Below are 14,405 nucleotides of genomic sequence, written 5' to 3' on the forward strand. Positions count from 1 at the left end.
TTGATGTTCTAATTTATGAAATTATAGAGTTAGCTAGTCAACTCGGTTGAACCGCTCGGTACAACCTGGTTCAACCGGTTGAACCATTTTTTAGCCTAATCCGGTTTTATTTAAAAACCGGTTTTTAAAACATTGTTTATAAGCCTAATAACTTGTTCAACAAGTAACCTATTTGACTCAAACTAGGAATAAAAAAACTATCTAAAAAACCCCCAAGTTTATATCCCGGTCACTTTTTACCGGAACTTTGTAAGTCGGTCACTTTTAACCCGAACTTACGCATAATATGCAAGATTAGTCTAACAGTTTGGGGAAAACCAGGGCCGTTCCTAGGTTTTCGGAGGCCCTAAGCGAACAACAAAGTGGAGGCCCTTTTACAAAATTAGTCATTCCAGCATATTTAGTGAAAAAAACCTCCTCCTTTACCCGGGCTTGGGACCGGCAATTATAAACTAAAAAGTTTATAATTGACGTAGTTGAAGTTTTTTTTTAAACTATTAATCTTTTTTTTTTGAAAAGGTCAACAAATATATTATTTCATCTAAAACCAACCAACTGGTTGGCTCATCACCACATAACTAATACCGTAACAAACAAGACAGAAGGCTACAAGTTCAGACCATACATTTCAAAATTACACCATTGCGCCCACTCCAAATTTTGGGCTTTTGCTCGATGTTTGATCCAGAGGTATCCGAGATGTTTTATCTCCTCCTTAATGTCTTCTACGTCCCTCACCTTCTGGTTAAAAATTAAATCGTTTCGCCATTACCATATACACCATGCACCAATTTGAACAATGGCATTAACCAGTTTTTTCCATTTTTTAGAGCCTCTCATGTGCATCCCAATGTCCAGGACATCCTTTACCATAAACAGAAAAGGATTAGGGATCCTGCACCACATTGCGACAAACTCCCCAACCCCTAAATGCTAAAGTATTAATCTATTTTTAGAGATTAACGATGAGCCTTAAATAAGAAATTAAAATAAGCAAATAAGCCCTAAATGCCTAACAACAAACTGAGATTAGCAAATATAAGCCCTAATTCCCTAAACAACAACTTAAAATCAACAAATGAAGATGCCTAACCTGAGTGAGAGCGACGATATTAAATCACCAGCCAAAAAATTAAACCGCAAAAAGGAGTCGGAGTGCCAACGTGTTCCAACTTCCAAGTTCAAGCCAGCCGGCAACCACAAAACCAAGTTCAAGCCAGTCGGAGTTTATGTTTGGGGGTTCGACCTCTATCAATATATAAGAATGTTAAAACGATTTCAGTTTTTGAAGGGGTTCAATTTCAGCTTCTGAGGGGGTTCGAATTTGATTTCAGTTTATGTAAAAAGAGTTAAAAAGACTGTTGTTACCTGCCAGCAATTGCTCGATTTCAATAGACATTGGGATGCCATGATTATCATTGTGTTGATTGCTTGATTCCATATAGGAAATCCAAGCGACTTCTCTGATACCGATCTCATTCTTCACGCCCGCTAACATCGAGGATTCATTAATACCTTCCACGCGCTTCTGTCTTCTGAGGTTTCACGTTCATGGACGGCCGCTGGGTAAAATTTGTAACATTTGGGCCTAACATCTTTAGTAATGGGCCTAGTATAAAGAAAACCTAATAAAAAATGGTGGCCCTTCAATTTTGGTGGCCCTAGGCCTGGGCCTAGGGTCTTAACCCTATTAGACCGACCCTGGGCAAAACCGTTAAAGTGACCAAACCACAGGGAGCAAAACGGAAGTTTACTCAATTGAGAAATTTAACCATATGGTGAGGGTGGGGTAATTACAGGCACGGGGATAGTGATGAGCTGAAAAATAATGGGTTTTATTTTATTCCGAGAAAGCTAGAAGAACCCTTTCACCTGACGTATTCTTACTTTACAATCATTCATTTATTAATGGTTTTTATAAAAGGTTTTACCCCCTTAGACCATGCGTAGTCGTTTGTCGAATAATACCCTCACCCTGGGGCGTTTTCTGCCATGTGGCAGTCCAGTCAGCATGGGGGCATTATTGGGCGTTTTTGCAAAAGTGGCGTAGTGAGAATAATGCCTAATAACGCCCCTTCCATTAATTACACAATTGTTATGGGTAAAATTCTGAGCTCCTCATATCCTTGGAAATATCTTGGGTTAAATCTTGAATAAATGATATCTGCTTATATCTGAGATGCTCATTCAGGATGTCTATAATATCCTGAATAGTATCCTCAGGATTACTAACGTGTTGAGTGCAGGAGTACGTGTGCAGGTGCCCAACGTTTACAAAGACTCTTTCTCCAAGAGACTCGGTCCAAGTCGTTCAAATGAAGACGTTGAAGCCGCATTACCCGGACTACAACGTTAACAATGGAATATTCGGAAGCATCCCATATTTGTAGGAATTTTAGTTTGTATTTGATTACTATAAATAGGTGGGTATACCGGATCGAATAGGACATCACAGCTACACTCACTACACTTACACACTTGTTCTCTCGCAACCTGTACTCTCACACAAATCATTGTAACACTTAGCGATCTGGTCAATATCCTGCACTGTATCCTGAGGTTTGGAGTAATAAGAAGAACTAGGCAGCTGCGATTGTCAGCTCCCGAGGTTTTGTGCCGGCGATCTAGATTGATCAAGGGCTTTCCTCGTACATCTCGTGTCAACCCCTTTTACTTTTTGCTCATCGTTTGATCATAGATACAGCTCAATATCCTGAGCCGTATCCTGAACACTGTTTTTCCAAACAACATAAACAACATATTTTCAACACACTTTTCAGCACACTACCTCACTTAACTAATTTGATCACTAAATTGCTTCGGTAATTTTTAACCAAAACAATTTGGCGCCCACCGTGGGGCAAGTGGTGCTATCTTTACTAAAAATCTTTGTGAAATCATTAATCGGTTTTCTGTTTTCAAAACTTTTTGCCACATTATTTGCAATGGCCTCAAGATCAAGCATGAGCTCTTCTACTGTGTCTGCTATGACTTCTGCTATTACTGGTCCAGTGCTTCCACCACCTCCTCCAAGGATGCAATCTTCTTCACAACCTCAGGATATTATCCCTACCCGGAATGTTCAGGGATCTGCTCCGATTTTAGCTTCAAATGATGAAATTCTAACCTTGTTTGGAAGTGTGCAGGAACAAATGAGGCAACAACAGGAAACAAACCAAATGCTGCTAAGGGAGATACAACTCTTAAAAGCTGGTTCAAGCAGATCCACTGAAGATATCGTCACTCCTTGACAACCCAGAGCCTTGAACTTTAGTTCAGCTGTGTATACTGAAGATAACAGGGGGAATATTGTGCCCAGCCTTCCTCAGAATCGTGCTCCTGAAATACCCTCCTCGGTTAGGATGTCAACCGTGAGGAGCTCAGGATATGCTTCAGGATATGGGCAGAATCCTCCGACTGGTAACGTACCTAATAATGATAATACTTTTGCCGCTAACAGTGTTGGATCTTTGCAGGATACAGCTGTAATGTCAGCATTATCCAGGGAGCTTCAGAAGCTAAAGGATATGATATCCAGTGTGCCTGGGGTGGTTCAGCCAATTCCTGAAGTATCCCAGGATAGCCACAGGATATCTCGGTTCATACGTCCTATTTGTGATGCTGAAATCCCAAAAAGATTCCAGACTCCAAACATGAAGCTTTACGATGGAACCACGGATCCTGAAGAGCATATTGCCCAGTATAGGGAGAGGATGGAAATCAACCCTATCCCTCCGGAGCTCAAGGAAGCTTGCCTGTGCAAGGGTTTCGGTTCTACTCTGACAGGATCAGCCTTAAAATGGCTGTTAAATGTTCCTCCACATTCGATTAAATCATTTGCTCACCTAGTCAATTTATTTAATAGTCAGTTTTCTTGTAGTAGAAGCTTTGAAAAACTAACAAGTGACCTTTACAGGATAACACAGGGGCCTCAAGAGTCCCTAAGGGATTATGTTAACAAGTTCAGTAGGGAATCTTTAGACATCCCACATCTTGATGTCGCAACAGCTATGCAAGCCTTCAAGATGGGGTTGCAAAAAGACTCTCAATTTTACCAAGACCTTGTGATGAACCCATGCAGGAACTTGGACGAAGCTCGAAACAGGGCTCTAAGATATATTCGATTGGAGGATGACAAAAAGATGCAAGAAAGGATGAATGCATCCTCAACATACGAATCGACTAACAGGAAGTCAGAATCCTCGTACAAACCATACCGCTCTAAGCCATATGGTAGAAGTGATAACAAGAGAGTGAATGCCGTTGAAGACGAGGATCCTGAAGAATATCCTGAATTATCTGAATATTGCTTTTCTGTTAACATTCCTGAACTAATGTGTGCCATGCAGGGTTTAGGAGACAAGGCTAGGTAGCCTCGAAAGAATCAACAAAAAGCTGATTGGAAAGATAAGTCAAAATGGTGTGCCTTCCACGAAGATTTCGGACATGTGACTGAGGATTGCATTGCCTTGAGGAAGGAAATAAGCTATCTTCTGAGCAAGGGATATCTAAAAGATCTCTTGGGAAGAAAGAAGAATAAGGGTCAGGATACTGAGAAGGATCCTGAACGAGCAGCCTCACCTCCCGCGGATGCCAAGATAATCAACTTCATTTCGGGAGGATTCGACAATTGTGGGACTTCGTATTCGGCGGCGAAAAGACATGCAAAAGAAGCTAAGGCTGAGAGGGGAGACAAACCTGTCAGGATGACTACCCTCACAACTGACAAAATGATCACGTTTGATGCTGATGACAGGGATACTGTCCAGGATCCTCATCATGATGCTCTGGTAATAACGTTATATGTGGCTAACCATTTTGTACGCAGGATACTGGTTGATAATGGTAGCTCCGTCAATATAATCCAACTAGAGACTCTAAAAAGAATGAATGTGTCTCCAATGGATATCACATCGAAGTCCACCGTGCTTGTTGGGTTTAGTGGAGAGGCTAGGAACACAGTGGGAGAGATAAAGTTGCCAGTATATGTTGAAGGAGTCAACTCGATACAACGTTTCTGTGTGATGGATTCTCTATCCTGCTATAACATCATACTGGGAAGACCATGGATCCATGATATGAAGGCTGTGCCATCAACATATCATCAATGCATCAAGATCCCTACCCCTTAGGGGGTTGTCAAAGTTGATAGTGATCAGCAGGAAGCGAAAGAATGTTACTCATCCTCGATGAAACCCTTGACGAAACCAAGTGCAGCATAGCAATTAAAGATGCGGGCCCAGGATATCGTGGAAAATTCGGAGCAGGATGTAAAGAAAGTTATCCTGGATCAGGATAATCCTGATATCTCGGTGCTCGTAGGAACAAATATCCCTCAGGATATTGAAGATCAATTAACTAACTTTTTGAAATGCAGGATGTCAACATTCGCATGGAAGCATGAGGATATGACAGGTATATCCAAAGACATTATTACTCACAAGCTTGGAATTGACAGGTCATTCAAGCCTATACAACAAAAGAGAAGGAAGTTCGCCCCTGAACGAAATGCAATTATCCAAGAGGAAGTTGAAAGATTATTGAAGTCCAGGATGATTAGAGAAGTCAAATTCCCTAGATGGCTAGCAAATGCGGTGGTGGTTCAAAAGAAGAATGGGAAGTGGAGAGTTTGTGTAGACTACACAGACCTGAACAAAGCTTGTCCAAAAGACCCGTTCCCTCTTCCACATATCGACTCAATGGTGGATGCTACTGCCGGGCATGAAATGTTGACTTTCATGGACGCATCCTCAGGATTTCAGCAGATTCAAATGGAACCTTCTGACCAGGAGGATACTGCCTTCACGACACCAACAGGTATCTATTGTTATACTGCTATGCCCTTTTGTTTAAAAAATGCAGGTGCAACATACCAGAGATTGGTAAATATGATGTTTAAAGACAAGCTGGGGGACACCATGGAGGTATACATTGATGATATGGTGGTAAAATCAAAGAGAGCTCAGGATCACCTCCAGGATATTAAGGGAGCATTTGATATCTTGGACCAGTATAATATGAAGCTAAATCCTGCCAATTGCCATTTCGGAGTAGGGGCAGGAAAATTCCTAGGGTATATGGTGACCAAAAGAGGAATAGAGGCGAGCCCGGAGCAGATTAAAGCCATCTTGGATATTAAATCACCTTCAAATATGAAAGACGTTCAGCGGTTAACAGGAAGAGTGGTGGCACTAAACCGATTTATTTCAAGATCCTCAGAAAAATGTAAAGAGTTCTACGATATACTGAAAAAGAATAAAAAATTTGAATGGGGTGAGAAGCATGAAGCAGCCCTTCAGAACTTGAAGCAGTATCTCTCAACCGCGCCTCTATTGATGAAACCTGAGGATGGTGAACCATTATCCCTGTATCTTGCAGTATCAGGGAATGCAGTAAGTGCAGTCCTCGTAAAGGATCACGAAGGTCAGCAGTATTGTCACACCCCGATTTCCACGTGTCTCACCGATGGGCCCGGTGGGGGATTACTGTGACGTAGTTGGCAACATTATAGTCAAACCACACAATATAAATGAATGCACAGCGGAAGCATAAAGATAATATATTTCAACGTTGAGTGTAATATCAAAGTATCACCATTGTTGAAACAAAATCCACAGGGGAACAAATAATAATAAAGTATTGTTCAACAGACTTCAGGCATCTTAAGCTTGCGAGACTTCTAATGATGCTAAGGAGAAATCCCAGCCAATTACGCATAGTACCTGCATTTAGTCTTTTTGGGGAAAATACGTCAGTTTACACTGGTAAATACATTCAACTGACACTTTTGTAAAATGTTTAATAAAATTGGTTTAAATGCTCAAGGCACAAACTCTTTATAACTTGGGATAATTTATAATCAAATCTTGTGAAGAATTACATGTTACTATGCGTTCGGTCGCCCGAGTCGTGTCAGGTTAAAGTTTAATAGACACACCACATAGTATAAAACCGTGGCGGGTAACCAACGGCTACACTTTTATAGTTATAGACATAATGCCGGGTGTACGCCTACACCGGGATGTCAAGGTCGTGGCCATTCGTAAATGCTGCCAAGGATATCCGGGACATGGTCATTAAGCCCCCAAAGGCGTAAAGCCAACAAAACAAGTTTTTAAACGGGTCACATTGATAATACCCAACTGTTAGGGCTGGATTTTTATGACCTATGATCCTTACTTGGTATCCTAACAAGTGATCCTTGTTTCTTTGGCAGATAGTGATCCTCAGAAGAGCTCCAGGATCAGGATCATGGATCATCCTAAGGATCCTCATACTAACGATTGTTCTCTTTGGATTTAATATTGTTTTGCAGGAATTACGAGTTGGACCAGGTCTTAGCAACGTAAACAAGGAATCTGTCACGCTGATTTCGCACATGCATAATCAAAGATAGACGTTATGGAGAATATGGAAACTCAGCACAATTCAAGGGCAATTAATTAGGCTAAATTTACTTCTATTTCTAAAGGGGTAACGAGCTAGTAGTTAGGTGATTTGCCTAAAATACAACCACACACACTTGTATAAATTGCACTCTACAGCATTCGGAAGGGACGACACATTTCTCACACGCTTTAGCATACGATACTATAGTGATCCTTGTACCTTGCTCGTTACTATCTGAAGTTGTAAACATTGTTTGTTATATTGAAGTTTGGTGATCGGTAGTTTCCATCACCCGAGGTTTTTTATGCCGGAGATCATTCATTGATCAAGGGCTTTTTCCTCGTATAAATCCTTGTGTCGCTTGTGCAATTTTCATTATCGTGATCCTTATCTTTGTTCATCATACCAAGCATCATTCCCCGTTTACAAAGAGTTTGGTTGCATTATCCTTGTGTGATTTTTGACCAAAACAGTTTGGCGCCCACCGTGGGGCAATTGGTGCTTCATTCATAAGGAAATTTTTCTGTTGGTGATCATTCCGGAAGTGTTGCATGGCTTCATCGTTGAAGAATACTTCCACAGCGATGTCTGCAGTCAATTCATCTAATGGCATTCCACCTTTGCCTCCACCACCAGCTGGATCACAGAAAATTGCTGAGAAGAGACCAACTCCTATCTTCTCTAAACCTTCATCTTCTGCTCTAACTTCTTCTGCTCCCAGTACTAGTGATATATTTACTTTGATTTTGCAGATGAGGGATCGTATGCAGCAGCAGGATGAAACTAATGATAGGATCCTCAAGGAAATCGGAGATCTCAAAAGGCAAAAGAAAACGGCAGAGGATCATTCCCCACTAATGCCCAAATCTTTGAATTTTGATACTCCGATGATTACTTCTCAGCCATCAGAGGCCCCAGACATTCAACATATGGGTGGATTAAGAGGAGTGCATTTCGGCCCAGCAGCAGTGACTCAGGCATCAGGATCATATTTCCAACCGGCAGGATCCTATACTCAGCATATGGGATCCTTCATGAGCTCAGGATCCTCCTTCGTTCTAGGATCATCCCAGGTTCAAGGATCCTCCTTCGTTCCAGGATCATCCCAGGTTCAAGGATCCTCCTTCGTTCCAGGATCATCCCATGTTCAGGGATCCCTTCAGATACCAGGATCCTTGAAGAATTTGCAAACAGGAAGTCCAGATGTCCATCAAGGAGATTTAATTCCGATGCAGACCATTGCTTCCACTGGTCCCTCCATCATCCCAAAATCCCAGCAATATGGATTCACATCCAATGTTCCTAACTTGAACCCGATGGGAGGTAACACTTTTAATAATTCTCATACCACTAACCATGGATTCATGCAGGATACAGGTATCAACCATGCTATGGCCAGAGAACTGCAGAAACTGAAGGATATGATATCAAGTGTTCCAGGGGTAGTCAAACCTATCCCGGAAATTGCAGATGGAAGCCATAAGGTATCTCGTTTTGCACCACCAATTTGTGATGCTGAGATACCCAAAAGATTCCATATCCCTACTATGAAGCTGTATGATGGTACGACGGATCCTGAGGAACACATAGCACAATACATGGAGAGGATGGAGATCAATCCAATTCCAGAAAGGTTAAAGGAAGCATGTCTGTGCAAGGGATTTGGATCCACTCTTACTGGATCAGCTCTTAAATGGCTGCTAAGTCTCCCCCCTTACTCTATTACTTTGTTTGCTAATTTAGTTAACTTATTCAATAATCAATTTTCTTGTAGTAGAAAATTTGAACGATTGACTAGCGATTTATACAGGATAACTCAGGGTCATAATGAATCATTAAGGGATTATATAACCAGATTTAGTAAAGAATCCTTGGACATTCCTAACTTGGATGTGGCCACAGCTGTTGAGGCCTTCAAGATGGGATTGCTTAAGGATTCATTGTTCTATGATGATCTTGTTATGACACCATGCAGGAACCTAGATGAAGTAAGAACTCGGGCACTTAGGTTCATTCGGCTAGAGGATGACAAGAGGATCCAGGAGAGACAAGTAGGATCCTCAAAACAAGAAAAGCAAGGATCCTCTTTCAAAAGCAACAAATTCAAATCCTATAACAGAACTGACAACCAGAATGTGCATGCTGTTGACCAAGAAGAGGATGATGAAGATTATCCTCCGATTTCTGAATACTGTTTTTCCGTTGATAACCATGAACTAATCCTTGCAATGTAGAATCTAGGAGAAAAGGCCAGATGGCCCAGAAAAAATGACAAACCAGCCGCAGCTAAAGATAAATCAAAGTGGTGTGCATACCATGAGGATTTTGGGCATTTGACAGAGGAATGCATCGCATTACGAAAGGAAATTGGATATCTGCTGAGCAAGGGGCATTTGAAAGAATTGTTGGGAAGAAAAAAGCAAAGGACTCAGGATCCTAAAAGGATCCCTGAAAGAGCTCCAGCTCCTCCGGAAGATGCATAAGTGATCAACTTTATTTCTGGAGGATCAGACATCTGTGGTACATCCTTCTCAGCAGCTAAAAGGCATGCAAAGGAAGCTAAAATGGATAACGGAGAAAGACTTATACGAACATCAAGTGTCTCGGAAGGAAAAGTGATAACCTTTGATGAGGATGATCGAGTTGACATCCAGGATCCTCATCATGATAGTTTAGTTATTACTCTCTTTATTTCTAACCACTTTGTCCGCAGGATCCTTATTGACGGAGGAAGCTCAGTAAACATTATCCAGCTTGATGTTCTGATGAAAATGGGTATCCCTGAATCAGATATCACACCAAGATCCTCCGTGCTTGTAGGATTTAGTGGCGAAACTAAGAAAACCCTGGGGGACATCAAACTCCCAATTTATGTGGAAGGATTACATAATTATCAAAAATTTTGTGTTATTGACTGTTTGTCTTGTTGTAATGTTATCCTTGGCAGGCCCTGGATACACGATATGAAGGCAGTCCCATCCACCTACCATCAGTGTGTGAAGCTCCCTAGCCCATGGGGAATAATCAAGATCGATAGTGATCAACAGGAGGCTAAGGATTGTTACACCTCATCAATGAAACCAGCCTCGAAATCAAGGGAGCAATAGCAATTAAAGTATCCTCCAAGGGGTGTCTTGGAGGCAAGAGAGCAGGATGTGGACGAAATCCTCTTGGATCCTGATGATCCTGAATCCAAAATCTACATCGGATCAGGGATCCTTGATAAAATGAAAGAAGACATAGTATCCTTTCTCAAAAGAAGAAAATCTACCTTTGCATGGAAACATGAGGATATGACAGGTATATCTAAGGATATTATCACTCATAAACTTGGCATTGACAGGTCAGTTAAACCAATCCATCAAAAAAGGAGGAAGTTTTCACCAGAAAGAAATGCCATTATCCAGGAAGAGGTAGAAAGATTACTACGAGCAGGTATGATCAGAGAAGTGAAGTATCCAAAATGGCTGGCCAATGTGGTTGTTGTTCAAAAGAAAAATGGACAGTGGAGGGTATGTGTCGATTTCACTGATTTGAATAAGGCATGTCCCAAGGATCCTTTCCCATTACCCCACATTGACTCCATGGTGGATGCAACGGCGGGTCATGAACTGTTAACCTTTATGGATGCATCATCTGGATTCCAACAAATTCAGATGGAACCATCTGACCAAGAGGATACGGCCTTTATGACCCCAACCTGTTTATATTTTTATATTGCTATGCCTTTTGGATTAAGAAATGCAGGTGCAACATATCAAAGGCTGGTGAATATGATGTTCAAAGATCAAATTGGACAAACTATGGAAGTGTACATAGACGATATGGTGGTGAAATCCAAAAAAGCTGAGGATCACCTAAGGGACTTGGAGGAAGCATTTGATATCCTTGATAATTATAACATGAAGCTTAATCCTTCAAAATGTCACTTTGGTGTTAAAGCAGGTAAATTCTTAGGATATATGGTAACCCAGAGGGGCATTGAAGCAAGCCCGGAACAAATCAAAGCATTGGTGAATATCAAATCCCCTGCCAACGCTAAGGATGTGCAAAGGCTAACAGGCAGGATAGCAGCTCTAAACAGATTCATATCCAAATCCTCAGAAAAGTGTAAAGAATTCTATGATATCCTAAGAAAGAACAAGAAATTCGAATGGACTGAAAAGCATGAGAATGCTTTACAAGCCCTAAAAGAATACATGTCCTCAGCCCCAGCATTGATGAAACCAGAAAAAGGAGATGTGTTATCCTTATACCTTGCGGTATCCTCAAAAGCAGTAAGTGCAGTCCTTGTTAAGGATCATGAAGGTACACAATATCCTGTCTATTATGTAAGTAAGAGTTTACTTGATGCTGAATCCAGGTATTCACACCTTGAAAAACTTATTCTTGCACTGATTATGGCATCTACTAAACTAATACATTATTTTGAAACCCATGTTATTGTTGTTAGAACTAATTTTCCAATTAAGAATGTCCTCAGGAAACCAGAGATGTCCGAAAGAATGGCTAAGTGGGCAGTAAAGCTTAGTGCCCATGATATAAGATATGAGCCTAGAACAGCCATCAAATCCCAAGCATTAGCAGACTTTGTGGCTGATTTCAGTAGTGATTTACAAAAGGAAGCCGAATTGGAAGTCCAGCAGCTGGATGAAACCAAGGATCCTTGGATACTACATACTGACGGATCCTCAAATGTTAAAGGCACGGGGCTTGGTATACTACTAAAATCGCCATAGGGGGACATAATACCCCATTCCATAGCTTGTGAGTTCCAAGCCACTAATAATGAGACTGAATACGAAGCCTTAATCGCTGGTTTGCAAATCGCTAAGCATATGAGGATCAGGTATCTTGAGGTATACGTGGATTCATTGTTAATCACCAATCACTTTAATGGATACTATGCTGTTAAAGGTGAAAAACTAACCAAATATTTAGAGATAGTCAAAGAACTGGCACTCTCCTTTGTTTCCTTCAGGTTGACACAGGTACCAAGGGAGGAAAATACAGAAGCTGATGCATTGGCCAATCTAGGATCATCTTTGAAGATCCCAGAGGATATAAGTATCCCCATCATCCATATCCTGGCTCCTGCTATTGAAAATCAGGTGGCCATGGATATAGAAGAGGATTCTGCAATGATCACTAGTGAGGATACTCAATCTTGTTCAGGATCATGGATCTCACCAATCATGAGATACTTACAACACGGGGAGATTCCTATGGGAGAAAATCCTAGGGCTTTCAGAATTAAGGTATCTCAATTCACAATCTTAAATAATATGCTGTATAAGCGATCTCTTGCATGACCATATTTAAGATGTATCGAGGATCCTGAAGTTCAAGAAGTTTTAAAAGACTTCCATGAAGGAGATTGTGGAAACCACACTGGGGGCAGGGCATTGTTCTCAAGGATCTTAAGGACAGGATACTACTGGCCAACTATGAAAAGGGATGCTGTGGAGTATGCTAAGAAGTGTGATCCTTGTCAAAGACACAGCAATATCCTTCATCAGCCGGCTGAATTTCTACATCCTATACCATCCTCTTGGCCATTTATGAGATGGGGGATGGATATAGTTGGCAAGCTCCCTAAGGCACCTGGTGGAAAAGTATTCATGCTTGCTATGACTGACTACTTCTCCAAGTGGATAGAGGCTGAAGCTTTTGCCCAAGTCAGAGAGAAGGAAGTTATATCCTTTATTAAGAGAAATATTATAACTAGATTTGGCATTCCTTCCGAAATTGTATGTGATAATGGTTCCCAATTTATTGGGAGCAGGACTACTAACTTTTGTGACAGTTGGGGGATTAAGATGATAACATCAACACCAGTCGACCCACAAGCCAATGGCCAAGCAGAATCATCCAACAAGATCATCATCAACAATCTGAAGAAGAAACTTGGATCCAAGAAGGGGAAATGGGCAGAGGAATTGCCTTATGTGCTTTGGGCTGATAGGACAACCCCCAAGAATGCTACTGGTCAAACACCCTTCTCTTTGGTGTTTGGGGCAGAATCAGTGATCCCAACAGAAATGGTGGTTCCAACTGCTAGAACAAGTACCCGTGATCCTGAGGAGAATGATGCAAACCTGGCTCAAGACTTGGATACTATTGAAGAAATCAGGGATCTGGCTAGGATAAGGATGGCTAGCTACCAACAAAGAATGGCTGGTGCTTACAACAAAAATGTCAAGATAAGGAAATTCCAAGTTGGGGATTGCTTTGGTCAAAAATCACACAAGGATAATGCAACCAAACTCTTTGTAAACGGGGAATGATGCTTGGTATGATGAACAAAGATAAGGATCACTATAATGAAAATTGCACAAGTGACACAAGGATTTATACGAGGAAAAAGCCCTTGATCAATGAATGATCTCCGGCATAAAAAACCTCGGGTGATGGAAACTACCGATCACCAAACTTCAATATAACAAATAATGGTTACAACTTCGGATGGTAACGAGCTAGGTACAAGGATCACTATAGTATCGTGTGCTAAAGCGTGTGAGAAATGTGTTGTGCCTTCCGAATGTTCAAGAGTGCCATTTATACAAGTGTGTGTGGTTCTATTTTAGGCAAATCACCTAACTACTAGCTCGTTACCCCTTTAGAAATAGAAGTAAATTTAGCCTAATTAATTTCCCTTGAATTGTGCTGAGTTTCCATATTATCCATAACGTCCATCTTTGATTATGCATGTGCGAAATTAGCGTGACAGATTCCTTGTTTACGTTGCTAAGACCAGGTCCAACTCGTAATTCCTGCAAAACAACATTAAATCCAAAGAGAACAATCGTTAGTATGAGGATCCTTAGGATGATCCATGATCCTGACCCTGGAGCTCTTCTGAGGATCACTATCTGCCAAAGAAACAAGGATCACTTGTTAGGATACCGAGTAAGGATCATAGGTCATAAAAATCCAGCCCTAACAATTGCCCCCAAAATATAAGGAGTATTTATGTAATATTAATGAGTTATATTTTGCCGAATCTTATCTATAAC

General features: G+C 41.1%; 1 long non-coding RNA gene across 1 annotated transcript; it reads right to left on the minus strand.

Annotated features, from left to right (window-relative positions):
* Positions 1-448: 448 nt before the first annotated feature.
* On the minus strand, positions 449-1,570 carry LOC118483688. Its single transcript, XR_004871054.1, has 3 exons — positions 1,369-1,570; positions 1,094-1,248; positions 449-864 (listed from the first exon to the last, which is right to left on the minus strand). It is a non-coding gene; the product is annotated as an uncharacterized LOC118483688 (long non-coding RNA).
* Positions 1,571-14,405: the final 12,835 nt, after the last annotated feature.

The sequence above is a fragment of the Helianthus annuus genome, chromosome 11, assembly GCF_002127325.2.
Source record: "Helianthus annuus cultivar XRQ/B chromosome 11, HanXRQr2.0-SUNRISE, whole genome shotgun sequence".
Classification (NCBI taxonomy): domain Eukaryota; kingdom Viridiplantae; phylum Streptophyta; class Magnoliopsida; order Asterales; family Asteraceae; genus Helianthus; species Helianthus annuus.